Genomic DNA, 26,652 nt, shown 5'->3' with positions numbered 1-26,652 from the left:
TCCTCCCCTCCTCCGCCCCCCCTCCACCTCCTGTCCATTCCGTCTCTCTTTTTATCTGATTAGAACTAGAGTTATAAGTCCGTCTAGCTGATCTATATAGTTGTCTATCCTATTTACAGGGGCATCCATTGGATTATACTGGCCCTTCTGCTTACATCTAGTTAGGCTTATAGGATTGATGACTCACACGCACACGCACGCACGCACACAGGCAGCCCACAATTGCACACTCACGCAGACAGCCACAAGCCACACTTATACGAAGCACTGCATTTACATGGAGACACAAAAGTGTATGAATTCCTGCACATGTGCAAAGGTGCACACTCACACAAACAGCCTTCAGGCCTGAGGGGAAGCGAGCACCTCAGGATATGTTTGCACTCTGCAGTTATATTATCTTGGGAAATATAAATGTTGGATTTTGACTAATGTAGTGAATCAATAAAAAGTGAAGGTTGGACTGGACGATATTGTTAAAATTATCATGAGTGTTAATGAGGGTATTTTCTTACATCAAAATGCACGATGATGTCTAACACGGCGAGATACATATGGGCAGAAAATTACATCATACTGATGTTATGTCATAGATTTTCTACAGGATTTTCTCTGGAAAAAGGAAAATAATTGAATAAACACTACAAGGGTCAGGATGAACTGAGTTTAATAACATGACTGTACATATTCATTTATGAGCTCAAATCTTGGATAAAATTATTCTTTAAGTCCAGTTATATCTTCAAATGTTTTACTGCCTGACAGATAAACAAAATGTGCACAATCACAAAATAGTGAAGTGAGAAACATTTTTACCTCCATTGAATGATTTTTGATGAATCGAGTTATTTGCTGGTTGGTTTTGCACACTTGGAAAAAAGAAAATGGGTGATATTGCCTAGGACACACTCCCTGACTTCCCCCATTAGAAATACTTCTAGCAGAATGAAAAGCCTTTATATACCAGAAACGCCAAGGCTCATGGGAGCTCTGTGATCAGGCACAGTGCTGTATGTAATTTAATGGCTGTTGTGGCCTTAGCTCATTTCTGTCTTTGCTGTCCCAGAATACCCTGGGTAGATGTTGTTTCCCTTCTAGTGGAGCTTGCTCTGTGGCTGTCATTGCATTTATTAGTTTGTTGCTTGGTGCCAGCCTGCACATCCACTTCACCATTGAGCCAGTCTATAGCTGGAGGAGAAGAGGAAGAGAGGGAGAAGTGTGATTCCACTCTAATTTTGTGCTCTTGACTTGAAGAGATTGCTCAGGCAATAATTGCAGACCCTTTGCTCGGGGTAAATCAGTCTAAATGGAACAAGCCTGGTTGATGCTACTCTACTTGACTAACTCGGTTCCTTCCTACTTCTGATTTCCTCAGTCGCTTCCCCGACGCTCAAGTGACTGTTAAATAGACTTGACAGAAGAGGACACACATACAAGCAGAATCATAAGCACATACATGGACAAAATGTTCTTCTATCAGTATCAAGTGAATGACCTCCACTCTAAACTGCATAAATGAGCTCTGTTACGGCAGTAAATGAGAGGTTTGTTAGACGACTAAACCTCGACCACCACGTGATTAAATTAAATAAATAACTCTTTATTTTAATGTATGAAATAAGTAGTCACGACTTAAGCAACAGCCTGAGGCCAGATTTTTTGAAGCACTGTTAAAATCCTAACTTGATTAGTACAAAGTTACAAGTAGGATGTGGCAATTTCAACATCTTTGACCTTATCTCCATAATATTCAGTCTCTACCACACAAATACTCACATATGTGTAATATACATGTATACCTGTGCTGTGCATTTTTTTCAGTATATAAAGATAGTTATTAATAAATTATAAGGTATTCTAAAAATATGATGATTGCTTGTGTTAATATGATATAATATGGTATTATATACGTGTATGCTAAAAGTATGGTTATTTTACATGAGTAAGATTACAAATGAAATTAAACTAAAGACAAGTTCAACACAACAAAAGCAAACAGGGTGAAAGCCAGAGGAGGGAGAACGAGTAGCTGACTGTCACCCTGACAACCTGACTCCACCCACCACAGTCCTGCAGTCAGTCTTGCCAAGTCAGTCACCCCTACCGTCTATCTTGGTCCATCAGAAGCCATTTGCCCTCCTATCCCCAATTAAAGGCTGAGGTAAGGCCAACATTAACTAATAAGATAAACCTCCCATGACCCACTTCTTGTCTTTGCAGACACATAATTGCAGTGTGGGTCTTGTGAATATATATTTCCATGTTGTACCAATTGGTATCCTCTCTCTCTTGTCTTCTTTTTCTCTCTCCTCCATCTCCTAGGTTTAGCTCAGTGCTCACAGAGCCTACCATTACACTGTGTAATTGTGCATCCAAATTATTTTGCTTTATGATTTCACAGTGTGTTGCTGCTTATCAACAGTGTCTCTGTTTAGCCAAGTTTTTGCTGTACTGTTATGAAACAGTGCTGCTTTGCTGCCTGCATGACTATTCGAAGTCCAGTTTTTGTGTTCCTCATAGTGGGCAGCAGGCAGGACATCCCACCGCTTCTCCCACCAGTCAGACAGATTATTCAATGTTCTTCTGGCTGTTACACATGTTAGCTGCATCTTTACCAGATGGCAAATAAATGTGCCTTCTGGAAGATTGATCAGTGTTATTCAACCCACATGCTTGCTTTGACCGAGGCAAGCCACTAGTATATCCAATGCACATACTTATTATCAGAAATTACAATTGGAATCTTTACAGAATTGTGTATTGATACATAATGGATCACAGAAATATTGCTTTTTAAATGTTATATTGCTAAAAATGTCATTGCTTCAAAGAAAGACAATATATTGAATCTTCTAAACGTAATTTGAATCTTGTAGGTGGTCCGGCTTCTACATACACTATTGATCTTAGACCTTTTTTGGGAAGAAAATTATGCAAAACACACACACACATACACACACACACACACACACACACACACACACACACACACACACACACACACACACACACATGAAATATATATATTTCTCCAAGTAATGAATAAGGAAGATTATTCTGTGTTTCCCCTATGAAGTCCAACTGCATATTAATTTATTTCTGCTGTTAGAAAATGAAGGTTCCTTTGAAGCAGATGCATTCCTTTCTGTCACACAGGAGACTGAAAACTCAGATTGTACATATTTGATGAGCTCTTTAATGTGAAACACTCTTAAAACTGTTAACTTCAGTCAACAGATAAATATCATGAAGTCTGATATTTTCCTCTGAAATTTATCACACAGATGAAACCCACTTCACTCAGATGAAACTTGATAATTAACAATAGCAGATAGGAATGTTGCCCACAATGCCATAAGAACCTCACTGCTTTGTCACGGCTTCTTACTTGACCTTAACAAATATCCCACCACCAAATATGAGTGGGATATTTTATATCAATTTTGGTATCATATCAACAGTTTGAAATGAACCAATCACAGCTGTTCAGTAGTTCGGACTTGGTCAATCTGGCTGCATTTCACGTCTCCGAACAACAAAGATGGAAAGAGAAAAAGAACCTGCGGCTTCCACATGTCAAGTTATAAGCAGACGGAGGCTGGGTGAGTGGCCCGCTTGTATTTTGCACTGACAATGAACCAGCAGAAGAAGTTGGACGTAGAGCAGATTGTGGAGGACTTAGCGCTCAGAGAGGTGACTCAGTGTGCGGCTTCAGCTACTCTGTTGCCTCGCAGCGTAGCATTTTGTCTGTGTTTATGTTTTGTATGAGTTTATGTTTATACGTCTCTACATTTTCTGCCGCTTTTTTTCCTGCAGTTAATTCTGTAAGAGGCGGCAGCTGTTTGATTTATGTAACTTAATAATGCCACATAAAGGCTACGGACACCCGCCGAGGTGTCCTGGTGTTTCTATTAGGCTATTTTGTTCCATTTATATCAATGAAGGTAGGTTAGATAACAAAGACACCTCTCTGTACGGTGCAATACAGCTCGCACAGTCCACTTAATACAGTTGAATAAACAACTCTCCACAACATCTTTAATAAAAGCTGAACATTATGAGTTATCTGTTGTCTGCACAGGCTGCAAAGTTGCTGACTGGAGTTTATTGGTAGCTTTCAGTGCAGTTCTCATCTGCAACAGAATACAGACGCATTAACATACTAAAGCATAGAGGCCCAGTAGCCTAAAGATGCTCTTTAATTTAATAGTTTTGTCATATAATCATCATTATGGCCAGAGCATTTTTTTTTAATCCCTGTCCAGCAACATTTACTCAGAGTATATTTTATACTTGCACTGTGCTTTTATTTGAGAACATTTTCACACAAGTAATTTTAGTTTTTCTTGAGTAAAATTTTAAGTAACACAACTTTCACTTGAGTACAATATTCCAGTTCTCTTTCCATCTCTGGTTGTTTGTCCACTGCCACAGTTTGGTGTAAGTTCAAGAAATAACTGTCTGTACATGTAGTCAGGCAGAAAGTAAGGGGATATATATATATATATATATCAGGGTTTTGTCACATCAGCACAGTCTCTCCCTAAACTTAACTGTAAGTGTTTTTGCCTAACGCTAACCATACTCACTCACATGATAATCTCATTGTGAAATGACCCCAACCATAAAATCATGGTTTTGCCCTAACCTCAGCTATACTGTATTGTAGTGAATGAGAAGTTTTATATCACTGTCATCAAATGTAATCTGGGTTTTCAAAATCAACAACTAAAAAAGTTTTTGTCCGGTGATTGGGTTTTATCACAATGTAATTTTAAGAGCTTTATTACTTTAGGTTATATGTTGCTCAGACGGTGAAAATTCCTTAATTATGTTATGTTTAATTACATTACCTCAAGTGACAGAAGACCTCGTGCAAGGTTACACATACAGGTTAGTTTGAGGGTGTCTGGGAAAATAATGAAGGTGTCATGCAGTAGTCTGCCAAACAGTGCACAAAAGGCAAAGTGTGGTGTCTAACATCTGCCACTAATAGGTGAATCCACCACCAAACAAGTTGCTGACATGATTTTGTCCGAAGTTGTTGGTGTGGTGTGAAACCTGAGTCAGATGAATACAGCCTGACTCCACAGTCACTTCAGTGTGGTCAGCTAGCTGACCGGCATGTCTCACTGCTGACCAGTCAGACCATAACATGGTTGACCCCTCTATCAGCGTGTCTGTAACTACTTTGGCTGTGTCCATGTCCTGCCTCTGCTGCATGTAACTGCAACCCCCCACCCCACATCTCTCTCTCTCTCTCACTGTCTGTCTATGTCTCTCTGCCGCCCCAGGTTCATGTCACACCATAACAGGATTCATCTAAGTCAAGGGTTAGATAAAGAGCAGTGGGAGGGACTCAAATAAAAGAGGAGAGAATCCTCCTTTTCATCTCTCTGTCTCCATAAGTGCTTGTTGACTGAGGTGGAGCGTTGTGTCTGCGCCGCAGGTCTCTGCGAACCACTGCTCTAATCCTGTTTCCTCTTTCACACTCTGTATGATAGACTACTTTGGGCTGCGTTCATGCTCTGAAATGGTCTGTGTGAGCTATTTTATGCATGTTGAACTACGTCGTTTGCCTGTTTGTCTGCACCTCCAGTGCCATGATATGTCGCAAGATAGTGTGTGCGCGAGTGTGTTGGTCAGTGGTTCCAGCGAAATGGATAGTGATGACAAATTGTCGACACAGATACCCCAGAGGTCATTTAGGGAGCATGGTGCATTACTGTGATTGAAGCCGATAATGCACCAACAGACTCCGTGCTGTGCCCCTTCTAACCCAATCACAACTCTGCTGATGGCGAGTCCTGCCATCTGTGCTTCTTTGATTGGATGGGGGAGTGATTGATGTGCACTTGAACCTATTCCAGTGAGTTATTGTGGCCTGCTGTAGTCTTTAAGACAAGACCCTGTGGTCATTTTTCACCTACAGACGCCAGTATGTCGTTCTGTCCTGTCTTAAACTGCATTCATTAACACTTTGGTGCTAATCTGAAATGTCATTATAATGTTTCTCGGTTGGGGGCATCTATGAATCCAGATCTGCTCCACAATCTAATACCAAATTTGACTGCAAAATGAATCTGAAGCGTATCTACCGGTTTCAGAAAGCTCATTACTTAGTGAGAAATTTAGGGCTGTTTCTAGTTTCGTCAGTAATTTGTTTCATAAATTTGTCATTGCGGGAAAAAAAATGACTATTGGAGGGTGTTGATGAGATGAGAGAGAGGCTGTTGAACTGAGGTGCTCTCCAGTGGCCAGTCTTTGAGAATCGCTGAAAAGAAAAAAAACTGACCATGGCATGACACGACATTAGACTTCACGAATTTCTCTCATCGCTCATTGTACTATTTAGAAATGTTAGAGGTTGCTCCTGTGGAGCTTAGGCCTCTTTTGGGGGAGGTCAACTTTCTTGCTTCTGCCTGAGTTTACATATACATATTTATCACTATCACTGCACTACTTTCACACTCGATTTTTGATTGACCACACAGCTGCACAGGCCACTCGAGCGATGCTGTAAAGTCGGCATCCAATATTACTTCAGCATCCACTTAATGGCTGCGCCAGCGATGTCCAGATGATACTCCAGGCCTTCCTCATTCGTTTCAACTCCTCTTCCATCCACCACCACCCCCCCCATCTGCTGGCTTGCAAATGAAGTGGCAGGCGAGAGTTGGATGAAGAGGAGGAGGAGGTGGATTCCCTATTAAAACTGCACTTTAAGTGATGAAGGCTTTGAATAGCGGCAAAAGGAAGATGTTTACACATCAGAATGACTACAGCGCCCACAAATCTTGCAAAGTGATGCCAGTAAAAAGCACAGCGTGCTCATGTTCACCAAGCCAGTGTGCCTGTGATGCATGCCCATGTCCATTATTCTGACCATTCAACACTTCATTCAGTCTGTTTACCCCCACTAACAACAAACAGCCACAGCTCTTATTCCGCTGCCTGTTTCAAATGAGCCATGCTTGCCATTTGTGCTCGTGTGTGCATCTCATTGAGCATGCGTGTGTGTGTGTGGATTATTTTTCCTTTGCATATGATTGCCCCAGTGTGTGTGTGAGCTTCTGTGTTATATGTACTGCAGAGAATAGTAGAAACATCGCTCCAGTAACTTGCTGCATAATTCTCAGTGCCAGGGGAGACTCGCCTGGTTGGTTCATTTCTATGGAGAGATGTCTCCCAGTGTTTGAAGAGGCTAAAATAGAACAGTACAAAGCATGTAAAGGGAAAAAAAAAAAAAAAAATCTGTATTCCCGCCACACACTCTACACAGTGCAGCCAGGGAATAGCTGCTAGTCTGTCTGCCTGACTGACTTGACTGATATTTTTTGCAACCCACAAGAAAAACAAAATAAATAAATATAAAAAAATAATAATGGGAGGGTCTTTTTTATCTTTGAAGTGTTTATAGTTGGAGATTTGAGAGTCTCTCAGATATTTCTACCTTTCCCTGCACAGTCTTCCATTCTGCATGCTTTGTTGTCAGCTGTGTTAGTCACCTGTATCTTTCTATGAATCTCAGATAGAATAGAATCAAGCCATGTAGGCAGTTCAGCAGATAGCCACTCACTCACTCAAGAAAATGTTTTATTTATGTCCATTTCATTACCATAAATTATCAGATAAATGCCTGAAATTACATAATGAGCAAGTCTCAAGTAACAGCACGTCGAAAGAAAGGCCTGGTAAAAAAAAAAAAAAAAATAGAATAAAAAAGATAGAATACTCTGGTGGTTCAAATGGTAAATTCAGAATTATGTATATTTCTACAGTGGTGGCTCATCAGTCTGACAATGGAGTTATCACCTTATAGATTCTGTAGCTGATTAGGTACACCAGAGAAACTTTTTTGTGAATTTGTACTGAGCAACCTCTCGCCCCTCAATTCATCATCATTACAGAAGAGGGAATGCAGCTGATTGATAGTGGGGAGTCACTTTGAATATGTGAACAGATGATTACCGCAAAGTCGCTTATCGTTGTGTCACTTTGCATTACATCAACAAGTGGGAGCTGACTGAGGGACCACTTTATACATCATGCACAGCAGCGGATAATATCAGACGAGTCATCACGCCAGCCCTGAGTAAACACAGTCTGGAGGAGTTTAAAACTGTGCGTTTATATGAGGAGCTCAGGTCGGGCCGATTTGATTCATAGATAATTGAGGGTAATGGGTCAGTTCTTGTTCCGAGCTCTGCAGGTGTGGAGCTGCTGTGCATTTGAAAAAACTAGTGCAGGATTCTGCTCAACACTTCCTGAGTTCCCTTGAGTTTTACTGATGTTAGCTTAGCAGGTTAAATGTGACAAGCAATTGTATAAATTTGATTATTTGTATGATTGTATATGGAGAAAAGTGAGTATGAGACATTTACATTAGCAGTCAGAGACATGGCAAATATATATATATATAAAAAAGATTTTTCTTTTTCTTTATTAATTCATTTGGTTAGGCTCAATAATAAAATAAATGCATATACATAAATGCATAGACTGATAAATAAGAAAAAGTCCCTCAATTAGCCTATAATGCTAATTTTCATTGTCAGATGAAGAACTGCTCTACTTTCACCTTTGCTTTGGATAATATTATTATGGGATTTCTGGATTCATAGTACATGTACTCATGCCTTGTGGGAGTCAGTTTGACTTTTGAGGGTAGTGTTTGATTTTAGCTTTAAAGAACTACCAGTCCTATATCACTATGTAGTGTAAAAGTACAAGGTGTTCTTTTATTTATAATGGATGTTAAAAAAAAAAAAAAGAATCACTCATGTGACATGAGATCAATGTAGTCAAAGCATGAGAAGGAGAGAAGGGAGGCAGAGCAGGCATGTGAAGCCAGTGTTGCTGGCTGGGTTAGGGTGAGGGACCTGGTTTACTGGGTGGAGGTCATGTTACATTTTCATTTAATAACAGTCTGTACAGTGTGTTAGTGCTGAGGTGTGTTGTGTATACATACTGTAAATACTGGGTATATATTGAATGCTGCTTTATGAGTATTTTGAGTAGTTTGAGTATGAAGTGTTGCACACCTTTCAGGCCACTGAACACACAAACATGATATTTTCATTTTATTTATTTATAAGCCTTGAAATCATTGAGATGATTTACAATGATGTTGAAGTACAGAAAAAAATTACAAATTCAAATACGAAATACAAATTCAAATACGAAAAAAAACTTTAACGATATTAAATTGGAAGTGAAGCTAAATGAGTCATTATTCTACTCTACCAGCATGTACGCCTATATATGGTTCATCATGACATAGCAGCAGGAAAACACAATTGAGAAAACTCCATTCAGTCAGTCATCACCTGCACTGCTTGAAGCTAAACTTTATTACTCGACACTCAAGTGTGGGTAACACTTGTTAAGGTTGTAATGCTTTCAGTGATATGGCTGACAGTCTGGTAACATATAAAAGCAGAGTAGGTGGGAGAAGGTGAAAGCTTTTGTCAGTGTCGGAGAAAGACTACAGGCATATGGCTAATTTCCTGGAGGCACTATGTACCAGTATAAACTTGATTCGTATCGAACTGGCAAGAACACCACTTCATTTTTGGCCAGCACTACTGACTTTGTCTTTTTTTCCCTCTTCCTTCCTCAGCTTGTGTTCTTTGACCTCAGATCTCCTTCGCTGAGTCTTTTTCACTGCATCTGTCTCTCCAAGTACTCTCTGCATCACTGCTGCCCCCTCAACCCCATAACAAGGGCCAGAGGTGATGGCCTTTGTACCTTCATGCAATCACTACATGTCTAAGAGAATTTTGGTTGTGTAGCTTGTGTAGATGTGTAGTACACTGTGTTTTCTGTGGTGGAGCTGCAGACAAAACCAGGGAAGGACCTAACAATTATTGCATTGATGAATTCTTCTCCTTGAGTTTACAGATATCCAGAATGAACATTTTCAATATCTACAATGGAATTCTTACTCTCATTTAAAATACAGTTATGTTCATAATAATAGCAGTGTGTTTAAAAAGGTGAGTAAACCTCAAAATTCTTCAAATAAATTGTATTTTAATGAACACAAATGCATTGGGGACACTGCACATTCTATTTCAAAGCAAGAAAATCAGAAAAAGTAATTGAATTTGATAATATTTTACAGAAAGTCAAGAAATATAATGTTCAAAAAAATAGCAGTGTTGACATCTTTCTTTACAAACTCAAAAATGTACTGTATAAACTAGGGTTGTCACAAGAACCGATACCAATTCGATACCAACACGCAAAAAATACATCGATACCTGCTTTTTCTGGTACCGTCAGAACCGAATATTCAACTTTTCCCTCTGCGAGCCGTGTCGATTCTTGGCGGAACTGACGGGGGCAGTATACACGTGTGAGCAGCACAGAGCAGTCAGCGGCGCTGAAGAAGAAAACCTGAGATAATAACAATGGCTTCAGCAAGTGGGAGTGGAAGCACAACACGTCGGCTCGGTGATAAAACAGGTACGAAGAGTTGCAAGTGGAAATATTTTGCATTGGAGGCAGATGAATACGGAGCAGTTCTAGACACAAACAAGCCGACATGCAAACAGTGGTTTTAGTTATGTGAGATCAGGCTCCACACCACTGTTGTTTTGTTATTTATTTGCATATTTATAAGAAGAAGAATATTGTTTGTTTTATATACTTGAAGGCTCCATGCCACTGCTGTTCTTTTCTGAATGTAAATAGTTGAATATTGTTGTTATTTATTACCATAAAGCACAGTATTGCTTGTTTTTATAGTGGTATTAAATACTTGACAGTTTAAAGCACTTTTCAATAAATTAGTGAATTTAAAAGTACATGGGTTCTGTTTTTTTTTTTGTTTTTTTTTGTTTAAAGATATTTTTTTGGGCATTTTTTTGCCTTTATTGACAGGACAGTAGAGAGTGACAGGAAAGGGGCAGAGAGAGAGGGGGAATGACACGCAGGAAAGAGTCGGGCCGGTCAGGAGTCGAATTGGCGCTCATCTGCTGAGAGCATCTGCTCATGTGGTACGTGCCCTAACCACTCCGCCATCGGGCTGCCCTGTTTTTTTTTTTTTTTTTTTAAATTGTGCTATCGAATTAGTATCGAGAATCATGGAAAATCACAGGTATTGGTATCGACTACTGAAATTCTGGTATCGTGACAACCCTAGTATAAACTAAGAAATGCTTGAAGCTTCAACTTTCCTGAGAATCATAAACTAATATTTAGTTGCATAACCATGGTTTCTGATAACTGCTTCACATCTGTGGTACATGGAGTCGACCAACTTCTGGCACCGGTCAACAGGTATTGCAGCCCAGGACAATTGTACTACGTTCCACAATTCCTTTGCATTTCTTGGTTTTGCCTCATGAACAGCATTTTTTATGTCAGCCCACAAGTTTCCTAAGGGATTAAGGTCCGGGGATTGTGCTGGCCACTCCATTACTTGAATTCTGTTTGTCTGGAACCATGATTTTGCTCGCTTGCTGGTGTGTTTGGGGTCATTGTCTTGTTGAAACACCCACTTCAAGGGCATTTCCTCTTCAGCATATGACTTCTTCCAGTATTCTGATGTACTTAAACTGATCCATGATCCCTGGTATGCGATAAATAGGACCAACACCATAGTACAAGAAACATCCCCATATCATGATGCTTGCACCACCATGCTTCACCGTTTTTACTGTGTACTGTGGCTTGAATTCAGTGTTTGCAGGACGTCTGACAAACTGTCTGTGGCCCTTAGACCCAAAAAGAACAATCTTACTCTCATCAGTCCACAAAATATTATGCCATTTCTTTTTAGGCCAGTCAATGTGTTCTTTGGCAAATTGTAACCGCTTCAGCACATGTATTTTTTTTAACAATGGGACTTTGCGGGGGCTTCTTGCTGGTAGCTTGGCTTCACATAGACGTCGTCTGATTGTTACAGTACTCACAGGCAATCTTAGATCTTCTTTGATCCTCCTGGAGCTGATCATTGGCCGAGACTTTGCCATTTTGGTTATTCTCCGATCCATTTGAATAGTCGTTTTTCTTTTTCTTCCTCGCCTTTCTGGTTTTGGCTGCCATTTTAAAGCGTTTGATATCATTTTAGCTGAACAGCCTATCATTTTCTGCACTTCTTTATAGGTTTTCCCCTCTTTTATTAATTTCTTAATCAAAGAACGCTCTTCTTCTGAACAGTGTCTTGAACGACCCATTTTACTCTCTTTTTCAAGGACAAATGCACAGCCAACATATGCAGCATCAGTTGCCTTGATCCTTAAATAAGGGCCACCTGTTTAACACCTATTTTTTTCACATAATCAATGACCTCACTAATTGAACTCGGCACTGCTATTTTTTTGAACACGCCCCTTTCAGTAAATTATTCAGTTTCACAGAATCAGCAGCATGCACGTCATGCCTGTTGGGTCTGTTGGTTTTCTATACCTTTACTAAACCTTCTAGAAACTTACTTGCAGTGTAGAAGCTGAAATTCTAACAAAAACAGTGATTTATCTTGCTAGTGATGTGGGACTGCTATTATTTTGAACACAACTGTATGTGTTCATTATTTATTTAATATTTATTTTAATATCAGATATCCAAAATGAAAACAATAATTCCAGATATCCCTAATGTAATTTTGAATATTCCAAAATATATTGTGACTCGTAAAAAAGTCATTACCAATTTCCACAATCGTTATTATGACGAGTGAAAATGGGATCCTGACATCTCTCCAGGCTGGAGACTGTTGGTGTTGAAAAGTGACCAATAAAAGGATCGGAGGCATCAGCCCCTGTCCCCAACTGTCCCCCAGTCTGTTCTGTGAACTCCTTGCACGTGCACACACCTGATTTTTATGTGTATGAGTTTTGAGACTAATTAAACGGCATGTACGTGAAGCTCAAACTGCACTCTTCTTGTGTGAAGACTGGGTTTGTTCAGATCTCTAGTCGGTTTTCAGGACATAGATTTGGTGTTCATGACATTGGGCCCCACGCAAACAATATGTAATACAGAGCTGCTTCGACAACATGTCTGGCAGCTGTAGCTATTAATATTTTCTGCTTCCATTCCTGTAATAGAACTGACACTGCTTAGTCTGCTGATTTCCTAAAGTAGAACTGGAAACTCTGCAGTGTGAAATTCTTAACTTTTTAGTCTTTGATAACATGTTTGTGAATGAAACTTGCCCACAAACAGAACAGAGCAGGAAGCCTTATATGGCAATTTCAGGGGTGGAGATTATGGTAGAGATGAGACCTTGTAAATGTATAAACTCATGAACATATGGAAATTATCTGACTAAAATGACCATTCACGAAAAGTTTGTCCACTTCAGAGTTTGAGGAATCCAGCTTGGAGCACTTTGAACAAAAGTAAGAGAGATTTAGAAGAATATGAAAATGCTCTTGCATGAGGCCCCTCTGCGTGGCTTTCTTTCCCAGCACTTGTAATTCCTGCTTTGACTTATTATAATTCCTTCAGCCTTTTGCCTGCATGAGGCAAACCACAATCCGTTAACAAGGGCCAAAGGTTATGATCTGTATGTCTTTTAATATCCACAATACAATCAGCACATGTCAGGGTGAATTGCAGTGTGCAGAGTTTATAGAAATGTGGACGAGTAGAGGAGATGTGAGGAGCTAAGAGTAGTGAGGGATGAGATATGAGAACCAAGAGAGATATGAAGAGAGAGGTGCGAGGGTTGGGATGGGAAATGGAATGGTTGCCAGGGTTACGGTCAGGGTTGCGACCCCTTATGTCAATCCGTCCATTTGGAGCATATTGCAGAGTAAGAGGATTGGATTTTTATGGAGATGGATTTCATCTGCTGGAAAGCTCTCTCTGTCTCTGTCTCTCTCCACCTCCTGTACCTCTCACTCTGTTTCCGTGTATGAATTTTTTTTTTTTTTTTTTGTCATCTCACTGAGAAGCTTTCCCTCTCCTCTCCCTGCCCTCATCTTCCTCTAAACCATACAATGTAGTGAGTGTGTTCGTCAACATCAGGATCAACATAATCTCTTGTGATATTTTCCAAATGCCATTTTGTTTCTCTTAAATGACACGTAAAAGATTACTGAATGTGTTGTGTGTGTGTGTGTGTGTGTGTGTGTGTGTGTGTGTGTGTGTGTGTGTGTGTGTGTGTGTGTGTGTGTGTGTGTGTATGTATTTTTTCCTCTGTGCTTTTCTATCTGTCGGTGGGTTTCAGTCAGAGGTGACAGAGCAGCTGTAATGGAGAGAGCTTAGCTGCCTTTTTCTTTTTTTTTCTAAATGTCACACTTTTCTCTTTCCATCTGCTGCACACAGAGGCTGGTAGAATGTGATTGTACTTTGATGCTGTTTGATGTACTCCATAATGGAGGTGACCCTGTCTCCTAGAGATTATGTTTCGCAACAAATAAACAGCAACAGAGTAAATGCAATTGCCATAGGATTATTTTTCTATTAACATAATATGTGGTTAATTTACATTTTTGGCAAGTCACAAGTACATTACTGAACATATCAGTGATATGGTAAAAAAAAAACATGCTATAATTTATGGGCTGGGGCAACTCGGTAGCACCACCATTGTATGTTATAACACATTTTACCTTTATCAAAAAATTCCAGCTTCTGTGATTTGGCTATTGCACATGTCCATACTGTGATATCGATAATATTAACATAAATTGTTCAGCCTTAATTTCAAGTCAAGTCAGTTTTATTCATTTAGTGCCAGATTGTAGCAGAGGTCATCTCAGGGCACATATCATATAGAGCAAGTCTAGTACTAGTGCTTTTTATAATATTATTTACACAAACAGAACAGGAGGAAAGAACACAGCACAATGCAAGTTTCAGGATGTGCAATCATAATAATGATGATGATGATGATGATAACAATTGTGCTCCGGAGGCAGAAATACCTGCAGGAAGCGACAGGAGGAGAGAGACTAGAAACTATGGGAGAGAGAAGATGCCGAGTTAGCAACATGTATTAATGAGATATGAATGCATACAGATGGAGAGGGAGGGGAGGAGAGAGGAGCTCAGTTCATCACGGGAAGCCTTCTGGCAGTCTAGCAGTAAAACTAGGAGATGGTTCAGGCAAGCCTGTACTGGCTTTAACTATAAGCTTTATCAAAAAGGAAAGTCTTAGGCTAATCTTAAATGTAGAGAGGGTGTCTGCCTCCTGGACCGTAACTGGAAGATTGAGAAAGGCCTGACAGCTGAGGGCGTGGAGACTCTAGGAACCGCAAGTGCATTCTGGGAACACAGTGTTCTAGTAGGGTAATAGGGTACCATGGGCTCTCTTAGATATGATGGTTCCTGACCATTACAGGCTTTGTGACTGAGGAGGAGGATTTTAAATACCATTATGGTTTTTACAGGGAGCCAGTGCAGACATATGTGAGAAATGTGGTCTCTTTTCCTAGTTCCTGTCAGTGCACGTGCAGCAAAATTTTGGATCAACTGGAGAGTCTTCAGAGACATGTCGGAGCCTCCTGATAATAAGGAATTTAAAGATGTTCTTGTGTTTCAAATGCATGGGCCAGACATGGCCATCAAACAGGCCGGGGGGGTCTGGCACCAAGTAGTTCCTCGAGCACCTCCTCTTTTTGCATTCTTCATATGGGATGGAAATAAAGTGACGTTGGTTTGGATGGCCCGGTAGTCGAGTGGTTAGGGCACGCACCATGTGTGAGCGCAAGATGCTCTTGACGGGCAGTCACCGGTTCGACTCCTGATTGGTCTGACTCTGGAACGATCTCGGTATCCAGGGTGTTATTAACGCCATGCGACTTCTCAAGCTTTACTGGGTTCTCCAACCATGCGTAGATGGTCATCATGGCGTCCATGTCCAGAGCAGTAATGACTTGAAGAAGTCATCCTGATGTACCACACAACAGTTGGGCAGGCTCTTGATCAGTCTGTTGGTGAGGGTGGTTTTCCCTCCATTGGTTACGCCGCCAATGCCAATGATATACTTCATGATTTTGGATGGGGTGGTCAAAAAGCTTGCAAGAAGATGTCGCCGAGAGTTCAATAAACCGGTCCGGGGGTCAGTGATCAGACGGGAAGAAAGCTTAAAAAAGGGAAGGCTGCAGCAGGAAACGTCAACTACTTGATTCCTCCATGGCAGCTGAGTTGAGTGAGTAAGGTAAGAGCAGAGACGAGGCGTCGCTCGGACACAGTGTGTGGACTTCTTTTTTCTTTCTCACATTGTCTCTTTAGTCATTAGTCACCTGTTCATGTTTGCAGAATGTACACATCTGCTATATTTTGAAGGGGGATGAGGAATTGTGATAATCCAACCTAGAAGTAACAAAAAGATGGACTAGTTTCTGCATCTTTTCTGGAGGTGCCTGATTTTTGTAATGTTACATATGTGGAAAAAAACTCCTTGAAATATGTTTTGTGTGGGAGTTCTTGATCAAAGATGACTGTGAGATTCTTTATGGTGGAGGTCATGGCAAACCATGAGTAGCTACATAATTAAATGATGTGTTTCTGAGGTGGCTGGGGCCCAGTACAATAATACAATTAGTCTGAGTTAAATAGCAGTTAAATTGCAGATCATCCAGGTCTTTATGTTTTTATTTAAGGAATGCTTGAAGTTTAGCCAACTGATCAGTTTTATCTGACTTCATTTATAGGTACCGTTGGGTATTGTCTGCATAGCAATTGAACTTCATTTAGAGTTTTCTGATAATATTGTGTAAAAGAAGTATAAACGTATAAGGTGAACAGAAGTGGTCCAGACACAGAACTAGTGGGAACTTGGAGGACTCATTCTTAACATGTACAAATTGAAACTAATCTAATAAATGTGATGTAAACCAGCACAGTAGGGGTCCTATAATGCCAATTAAATGTTCCGGCCTCTGTAACAGGATGTTTTGGTCACTGGTGTTGAATGCAGTACAAAGATTGTCCACAATTAAAAGGTCATTGATAACTTTACTGACCAGTACTGTCTTTGTGAAATGCTGAATGTTAAATCCTGACTCAAAATCCTAAAAATGAACTGGAAGTTGGAAGTCACACAGCTGATTGACGACTGCTTTCGATATACTACAGGGCAATAGTTGGCTAAAATCAAAAATAGGCTTTTAAAGAAGAGGAATAATTCCAGCTTCTTTAAATGACTGGTACATATATTATCAACCAAGGCAGCTTCAGCACATCTTTGCTCATCGTTAATTAGATAATCAGGCCTTTTGGAATACTTGACCTACAGCTGTGAATATTGAAGGCAGAGGTATTAATGTTATCACTTTCATATTTAGTGAATTACATGTGACTTTACATGTTTAGTCTGCTGCCTGTTCTTCAGGGAGAGATTCTTTTCTAGTTGACAAGAGAGAAAGTAAATAACGGCGTTATCACAAACAAACAGCACAGGACTGAGTGATAACTGGAAGATATAAAAAAATAAAAATAAAAAAAGCAAAGCATGAAGAAAAATTCACTTGGGTGTCAGGAGAGTGAGGTGATCCTTCACTACAGACTTTTTCATCCAGTGGTTAACCTCTTACTGTAGAACAACCCCCCATATATAGCCAAAGAGAAGAATTATTGTTTTTAAAAATTGCTTTACTGTAAATTTTTAAGTCTTTAACACAACAGCTTAATTAGACAAAGTGTAGGGTGAGGGCTGGCAAGTCATGAATAGATTAACAACTCAAATCCTTACATGTTAGAAAACCATAGAAAATGATCATACATATATTACTTAATAGTCATCATAAATGTCACCTCATATCCTTCTCATACTGAGCAGCCCTATGCAATAGATCGAACAACTACTTCCCTACTTGTTTTTTAAGAGGGTCTGTCAAACTATAGGTTTCAAAATTTGACCAAAATCTTATGTCCTTTGCCAGAATTCAGTGATGCCGTGCAGCAGCCTCTCTCCCTCTCTACAGTGGAAATGTTTTGCAGAGATACGTCACTTCAGTTGCCATGCTTCCCACTCATTCAGCTGCATGAGTTCTCACATGGGAGCTACCTAGAGAAATGAGCGCTGAGGTCATAGAAAGTGCCTCGCTAAAAGGCACCTCATTCGCTGCTGCGTCTCCCACCACCCAACCCACTGAGTTTCCCAGCTGTTGCAGGGAGTTCAATTAGTGACCCTACTAGCATATTGCGGCTTCTTGAGGCTATGCCCGCCCACATTCTGTAAACAGCATTATGAAGAGAGTTCTGAAAAATTCATCACTTCCTCTCAGTATTTGTATCAAGCCAAGGAAAGAGGGGAAACACAAAAACAACACAGCGATGACTAATTACAGGGTCAGAACTGGAGACAAAATGAATATGGAAGGGTTTTTAGGATGTCACAGAAACCACAGAAACATACTAACCTGACGGGGGGACACATGCTAAATGTCAATCAATCTTTAATTCATGTAATTTCTGCCTCCTGTGTGTTGATTATACAGAACACCTGCTTTGCCGTGCCCCCTGTGTATGTTTGCATGTATGTGTGTGTGTTTGCATGAAGGTGTGTGGGTGTAGGTAGTGTCTTGAGCCAAGCTCCTTAGTAAACTGATCATGCTGACATCCTGCCTTGGTTTACGTGCTGAGGGTATAGACTGTGTGTGTGTGTGTGTGTGTGTGTGTGTGTGTGTGTGTGTGTGTGTGTGTGTGTGTATACCAGGTTAATATGTCACTCAATGGGGGGTTCTGGTAAAAGCTGACTTTTTGTGACACCCCACAACGCGCTACCGGCACTGCTTATTGTGTCAAGGTGTGTGTGTGAGTGCGCGTGAGTGTGTGTGTGAGCAGGGGGGGGGGGGGAGAGATAGCCTAATCACCCCTCCACCCCAGTACTAGCCACAGTGGAAATAGCCTCTCACCGTTAAACGAGCCCATCCTTCAGAGGCAGAGCTTTCCTCTGCATAATGTCTCCACCTTAGGGCCCCACACGCCCCACACACACACATGTTCACACACTCAGGAGAAATGAAGAGTTTCACATCATTGATCTCTGTAGCTCTCGACCCCCTTAAACACCTACCCCTCCTCTACTGTCCTCACTCCCTTTGGCAAAGTCATTGCTGTCTTACTTGACCAACACACACCCCCTGAGGCCCAGAAGTGAGTGTGTATCCATGCTCATACTCCTGTGTGTGTGTGTGTGTGTGTGTGTGTGTGTGTGTGTGTGTGTGTGTGTGTGTGCGCGCGTGTGTGTATTTCTCTGTGTGTCTGCAGGTGTGTGTTTGCACTTGTACATGCCAGTGTGTGCGTACTGTAAATGAGTTTGTGCATGTGTAGCGGTGAAAAAGGAGCAGAGAACAGAAGGAGATGGTGAAGCAGAGTGTGTGGCATGAGAAGGAGAGAGCATGTATCCTTATTTGACTGCCAGTAACAGGACTGCCAGCCAGGCAACAGAATGGAGTTGTCTCTGGAGGATGCTGTCCTCCTTTTTACCCCCCCCACCCCACCCCCACCCCCACCCAAAAAAAAAAAAAAAAAAATGCACTGCCTCTCCATCAGTGTCAAAATGTACTTGTGAGAACTGCCAATTGTGGTTGAATGGTAGCGAGAAACAGATTGGGTTTTTGCTTTAATCACTTTAGTTACTTATAGCTCCTAAGATATAATAAGACACTGAAATCATATTAGAACAGAATGAGCAAAGCAAAATAGAATTGTTGACCACAGACTGTAAGTGGTGTTTGTTGAACCTCATCAGACGTTAGCATAGTGCAGAAATGCACTTGATCATAATGAGTTTATTAGAAGTTGAAAGCACAATGTGGAAACAAATATTAGAAGGGGAGCTAGGGTAGTGTACATGAGGCATAGTCAAACATTAGAGCTACGTTATGCAAACATCATAGATCCACTGTGATTATCATGCTATTAATTGAATATGACTTTTTGAGACTTTACTGCTCATTATATTGGGTGAAAATTTAAACAATTTCCTGAGGACATACATTTGGTTTAAGAGGTGAGGGGCAAGGAATCCAACTTTTTACATTACAAAAACAATGCAGAAAAAACAAAACAAAAACATGCAGTGTAATTGTATTAGTTGTGAACTCTGGGAGTCTCCTGCTGCTCGAACTGAAGACGTTGCAATTTCTCATGGTATTCGCCTTAGGTGGTGGTGCCCAGAGGTTCTGTTTGGTAGTGCACAGATGAGCATTTGTTTCTATCAATGTTTCTTTTCTCTAATCTGCATTTTGGCAGCTAAACTGTAAAATGGACACAGTCGAGAGAGATTTTTGTGAGGGAATCACTCACGAAAGTGAAGAGAGAAAAAATGAAAGATTTTGACATTTGAGGCCATTGAAAGAATTAGACCTTGGGTAATGTTTCATATGCAGACATCACCAGAGCTTCACCTTATTTCAGGCTACAGTGTAATGAGGCTGATATTTTTCAAGCTGCTCCCAGTTATGTAATACACAGATGGCGTGAGCTTTACCTCAATATACTGTTCCCATGTTGCACCTCTGCCTCTGTCCAGCCTGCCTCGCTTGCTCTCCCTCCCTCTCTTCGGATTACCCCAACACGAGGTCCTCCACCAAAAGTGACACATGACAAAACATGCCGCTTCTTCATCTGTGGCCAAGTGCAGGCCTGTCAGGACGGCCGTCAGTGCACCTGCTCTAATAGACCACTTTTCCAGGGAAAGAATATCCCATAATACAAGTGTTGAGATACACAGAAAACCAGCTAGTCTCCCTCTATATTGAAGACACTGCAGCTTCTTTCAACTGCCATTTACTGGAAAGATGACTTAGCTCCAGCACCTTGCCTTACATTCACTGACCAGGACAATCACAGTCTGCTGTTGGTCCGAAGGCTTTATTGTCACAGCTGCAGAAAAGAGTTGAGTCAGTGAGAAGGCCTTGTGGCTTGTTGTTTAGTTAAGACAAAGTGTTAATGAGGTTTTTCTCCCCTTTAATCCTCCGCATCATTTTAGTGTCACTCTTGGTTTGCAGTGACCCTCCAAAAACTATGTGGGGCAGTGGTAATTACTCCACTATGAAACAGAGAAGCCTTTGTTTTTTTTCTCTAGAAGGAATCTAACTCTAAATGGAGGAATCCCTCCACAACCTCTCATCTGATCCACTTTGAACTTGGCGGGTGTATTGTGGAGGAAATGCAGTGTCGACAGTGAAGTTTTTTTGCACAAGTGATTCTTGAGAAAGTTTGGTCATTGATTTTCTACTTGTTAATTGATGTGAAGAAAAAGGCAGAACTACAATATGAGGGCAGTGCAGGTCCTGGACAATCTACAGCGCACACATGCCAGGGTTTTAAGAAAGGCGGAACTCAACTGCGACAGCACTTTCTCTAACAAACTTTGAGTAACAAATGAGAGTGACCACTCACGGTGCAGGGTGTATTGCTCAGGACCCAAGGGAGTGCAGTGTCCTGTGTATGTGACATCTGTTTTTTCTATTTGTTCAGAGCTGTTGAAGCTACCTCCAATAAAACACCACCACGTCTTCCCTATTGAGTCTGAGGGACATTTTACACCTTGTAACTGTGTAATTACAAGTCCATTAAACAGTTACAGCACACATCCATGTAGTATAATTTAATATAATAGCACAGATAAAGAGAAAGACAATACACAAAGACACATTGTCTTTACATAATCCCTACACTGTAGGAGCAGAAGCCCCTTATTCTTCTCCCATGACACTATCAGCCTGCAGCCATGGCGGCAAATCCAGCTGTTGTTGGAGGAAGACAAGGAATTACTTCCTGTGTCAGATTAGGGTTATTGTAGTAGAACTGAGAGTTATCATTATTGTGACTACTGTATATGTTCTCTCTCTCTCTCTCTCTCTCTCTCTCTCTCTCTCTCTCTCTTTCTCTCTTTCTCTCTCTCTCAGAGGAAGAGATAGAGTATTTACAGGGTTATCAACCCATTTTAATGTTGGATAATCTGCACTCCAGGGCACTTAGCTGGCAACCAGATTCTTCATGGGGAATTTGGCCTACATAAAAACTACAGCAAGCAAACCCATAGTCACTGTCTGTCATGACATGCTGTGTATTATTGTTTCATTGAAAAAAAAAAAAGAAGCTGTTAGTCAAGAGGTGATTGTTGAAAGCAATTTAGAAATTTAATTCTATGGGCTAAAGAGAGGCAGGGGAGAAAAATACAACAGGAGATGGTGTAGAAGAGAAGAGGAGAGACAATGGCTTTGAACACTGATTTTTTTGGCAGTTGAACAAATAAGACAGATGGAAGAGAGAAAGAGAAAGAGGATAAATGAGGAGGAGAAATAAACCACAGGGGAAAAAAAAGAAAATTCCTTCGCAGTAATTACAGAAGATAAAACAAAAATTGTCTGGATGTGGCACAGAGAAAGTGCATAAATGTGACTATTGTCTGTCTGGGATTTTTTTTTTCCCTTTTCTTTTCTTTAAAGGATTTTTTATACACTACATGGCCAAAAGCATGTAGCCAAGCGATTACACCCATATGTAACTGTATGATTTCATTCCAAAACCACGTGCATTAATATGCTGCTACAACCTCGGGGTTGGCTTTCCACAAGATTTTGGATCCTGGCTGCAGGGATTCTGTTAAAGAAGAACAAACAAAATAGTAGCTTACCTGCATTTCCACAGTCACAGTGTGGGAATAGGCAACAGGTGTGCAGACTTAAAGCTCCATTGCTACAACCAAGGCAGATTATCTGTGATTGATTTTGCTGTTTTCACCTCCTGTCTGCACTACTCCAGAGTTTTTGAGCCCCAAAAATGGAGTGTTTTGGAAACGCTGCAGGTCCCATTTTAGTTTGAAAACTCTGGGGTTGCGTTGCGACGGGCAAAAACAGAGACCTTTGGAAACAATGACATAGTCACACCCGGGCGCTCCCTGATTGTGTCTTATCAGCCTCCACTACTCAGTAATGTGCTTCCTGTTTACACCAGCTCCCACATGCCCAGTGTGCGTGGATGGCGGTATGTGTTTTGAGGTGTGGATGCAGATTGTTTCTGATACGGAGCTAAAACGATCATCTGGACGGAGATTGTTTTCATTTTAAAATGCTGTTTTTAGTTCATGGTGGATCTGACAGTCTGGGTACCGTAGTACTTGTCAGCTTCATTTTAAAACAGCGTTTTAAAATGAAAACGAAGTAGTGTGGATGTAGCCTTCGTACCACTAATGTTGGTTGACAAGGCCTGGCTCACAATTGGCGTTCAAGTTCATTCCGATGGCGCTGGCTGTTGGTTGTTGTTTAAATATCAGTTGACAGTATTCTTTCACCCAATCCATGAAACAGTCCCAGACCAAAACTCCACATACTTCTGGCCACATCAGGTCCCCTCAGCTCCACTGAGCTGACATAGTGGGTTTCAGCTCATTGTGTATCTGTTATTTTTGTTACGAGCAGCTCTAAAAACATATTCTAGGCTACTACTACAATTTCATTAGTAGGTTTTTGGTGCATTGGTGCGTTTTTGAGGAAATTTGTCTAATTCAAATAAAAACTTGGTTCATTTGAGTGCCCAGTGCTAGAGATTCAATGGCTTTTGTGTATTTTAATAAGCATGTGTGTGCTTGTCTGTGGTGAGTGCAGAGGGTCCTCACAGTTTATTTTTAGGTGGCCAGAGTGTCCCAGTGGGTGTTATTCACAGGTCAGAATCCATAGGTTAGGATTCACAGACAGAGGGAGATGATGGGTCCAGAAGCCACACAGGCAGTGTTGGACATATGGGTGGATACATGCTGAACTTGAACCCTTGAGTCTGAGGTTATAAATCCTTGGTCTCGAACAATAAGGGATCAGCACAGAGGAGAAAAATGGGTGGAGGTTGAACGATGAGATGGAGGTGAAGAGATGAAAAGAAGAGGAGGAGGGTCAGAGCTGGATTAATGTGGATATTTTTGAAATGGAGGATTTTAAGGTGCCTTATCAGTCAGATCACCAACTGGGCTGTGATGAGATTATCCATGACTATGGATCTGGGGAAAACATCAAGTTGCAATTATATAAATCTGTTATTCTTTGATTATAATTAGCTCTGCCCAATTGTATTATGCTAACAATGAGTTGTGGCTTCTTTGAATTATAGTGTGCATGTTGATTTTGTCCTCCCTGTGGATTTATTTAATTGCTGTGGCCTCATAATTCAGCAGGTTGCTGGAACTGTTTTGTGTTTTATGCAGGTTTAAAGTTATCAGCACCATAATTAAACTACAATTCTGTTAATTAAGTCTACAATAAAGGGTGGATTACCAGCAGGGCAAAGCGGGCAACTGTCCTGAGGCCCTAGACCCCCCCCCCGGCCCAAAGGTTTAGGGTTCAATGCCAGTTGCTCTTTGGTTATTTGATTAATTGAAAATCCATTAGAGCATTTGCATCACTAGGGTACAATATTAACTAGGCTCAGTCCACGTTATTACCTAATCTTGTGAGCCTGTCTTAATTGTTTTTGTTCATATTGCACTCACAAGTAACCAGTACACAGAAAATCTAGGGCAGGGCCATGAGGACATTTTGCAGCCCTTGGCCATATACTCACTATTCATTCACAGAGATTCATAGAGATGACTAATCCTTTTATTATAACGTTTCGGAATATTTCCATCATTTTTTTTCATATATTTAAATTCAGTTTTATTAAACTTCCCTCAGCACCTGGTCTGTGTCATGTCATCAATGACACATGGTCTGTTTCTTTTTTCGTACCTTCACAAGGACATTACTGTTCCTGTTATGAGTTATGGATCAACCCAACAATGGACTAAGGCAGGAGACGGCTGTATGTTTACCACTTGAAACGGATAGCCAGTGCTGTTTTCTGATTGGCTCGTTGTGAGAAGGACAAACTTGCACTCATAAGAAATGTCTGGAACAAATAGGTGAGACACTTGCCACTTGTGTACAGTCCAGGACCCAAGGTCATCATAGATGAACGGCTCTTCCCATTTAAAGGTCAATGTCGATTTAGACAATAGATTCCCAATGAACTTGGAAAATATGGCATCAAGCTCTGGGCAGCTTGTGATGCAAGTAGCAGCTATACATGGAGGATGCAAATGGTATTACAGGTTTTGCATAGGAAATTATGTGGTAACATAACATATTATAATTGGTCATTTTTACATCTAAGAAAATACAAATACGTTATTTTGATTGTTTGTTTATCATTAGCCTCTAACCCAAACCTTAATCTTTTCCTAAACCAAGCCAAGATGTTTTGAAATGCTGTGGGTTGAGGTAGGGACAAATGACATTTTAAAAATGCTTAATATCCATGTCTCTGTGTGATTCTGCCATCATCAAGGTTTCCTCAACATCCCAGAATACCTCTGTCAATCCTGGACAGAGTACTGCTTTGTTTCTGAGTGTCTAGGTGTAAATTGCACAGTCTAGTTTGTTAACTTGAAGCTGAGAGTATATGAAGGGGGTTCAATAGGGACAATAACAAACAATATAATAAGTAATAACATATCAGCAGTTAATGTAGAGTGAGGTCCAAAGGTCTTGAGACCATTTTCCCATTGGTCTCAGACTGTTGGATCCCACTGCATATGAGCCTGTCAGGTTAATCCAGCACTGCTGACAAGTTACAACTGTTTTGGCATTTTGGAACCTTTGGACTAATTTTGAGATTTTTCTTTGCCCTGCTTGATCTAGTGGACTGAACTTCTGGACCTAACTGATCTGTGCACTCTTAAACAGAAAATGTTAGGGAGTGAATTATAAGAGGACATTTTATTTTGGAATCAAAAATGTTTCAAGTATCTCTGAAAACTACCTGTGTGGGTAAATATGGCCATTAGCCTGCTGTGTGCACTTAGTACAGTCTTTGCTGTATTTTCTGTTACAACTATAATAGGTGGAAAGCAGATTTATCCTCTGGTGGTAGTTGCAGTTCACATCCTTCCCTTCACCTTGCTCCAACTGTCTTTTGTCTCAGATGAAGTCTGAGAAACCTGTCCATGGGCATCTCCTTTTAAAAGAAAATACTAATAACTTGTGGAGTTGTTGCTGCTGCTGCTGCTGCTGCTGCTGCTGCTATCAGCGTATTCCAACAGCTGAAACAGCTTGTTGTCAAATCAATAATAATTACACAATGAAAGGCCTTTTTCCACTAATGATTTTACACAGCAGAGCTATATTAGAGGAGTCGGGGTAATAAACATTGCTCTTTTGTCTATAGAGAGGAAAAAGTGGATAGCTGCAGTGGAAATAAAGAGCAAAAATGTGGGTGATTTACTTGAGGAAAGAGCAATGGAAGAAGGCAGAGGGGTCTTCAATCACTGTGCTTTGACTCTGCATCAAGACTTATTTTGAACAGCATCGTAAGAACCTTCTAGGCACATATTGAGTGCATTATACTCAGCAGACATAATGCAGAATGTTAAGACAGGCACTATAAAAATAAAGAATTAACACTTTATCAGAAGACTAGGTATTAGCATGATAAGAGTAGCTTAGTTTTAAACGGGGCAAACAATAATAGCAAATAAGGATATAGCTGTGGTGTGAGAACAGAATGTGTCAAGGTGACATATCTTTCATGATATGTAATAGCCACAGTGGAATTGAGAAAATTATTAAAAGCAAAGAAAAAGAGATGTGAATCGCAGATTTGACAAGGTAATTGGCTTTTCTCTTTGCGGGTGAAAGTGCTGTGCCTTTTTTTTTTTCCCCCTTTCTTTTTCCTTTTTTTTTTTTTTTTGGATGCAGTCAAAAA

General features: G+C 40.6%; 1 protein-coding gene and 1 pseudogene across 4 annotated transcripts in view; one reads left to right on the top strand and one right to left on the bottom strand.

The window, feature by feature from the left end:
- nlgn1 (neuroligin 1) overlaps nucleotides 1–26,652 on the top strand; it is a 328,004-nt gene that overhangs the window by 163,528 nt on the left and 137,824 nt on the right. The gene's annotated exons all lie outside the window — the stretch shown is intronic.
- On the bottom strand, nucleotides 15,392–16,149 carry LOC139626372 (nicotinamide riboside kinase 2 pseudogene; annotated as a pseudogene).

This window comes from Trachinotus anak, unplaced genomic scaffold, assembly GCF_046630095.1.
Source record: "Trachinotus anak isolate AG129_WGS33_773 ecotype Australia unplaced genomic scaffold, CSIRO_AGI_Tana_v1 ptg000010l, whole genome shotgun sequence".
In the NCBI taxonomy this organism is placed as follows: domain Eukaryota; kingdom Metazoa; phylum Chordata; class Actinopteri; order Carangiformes; family Carangidae; genus Trachinotus; species Trachinotus anak.
This window is presented reverse-complemented; position numbering and strand designations above follow the sequence as displayed.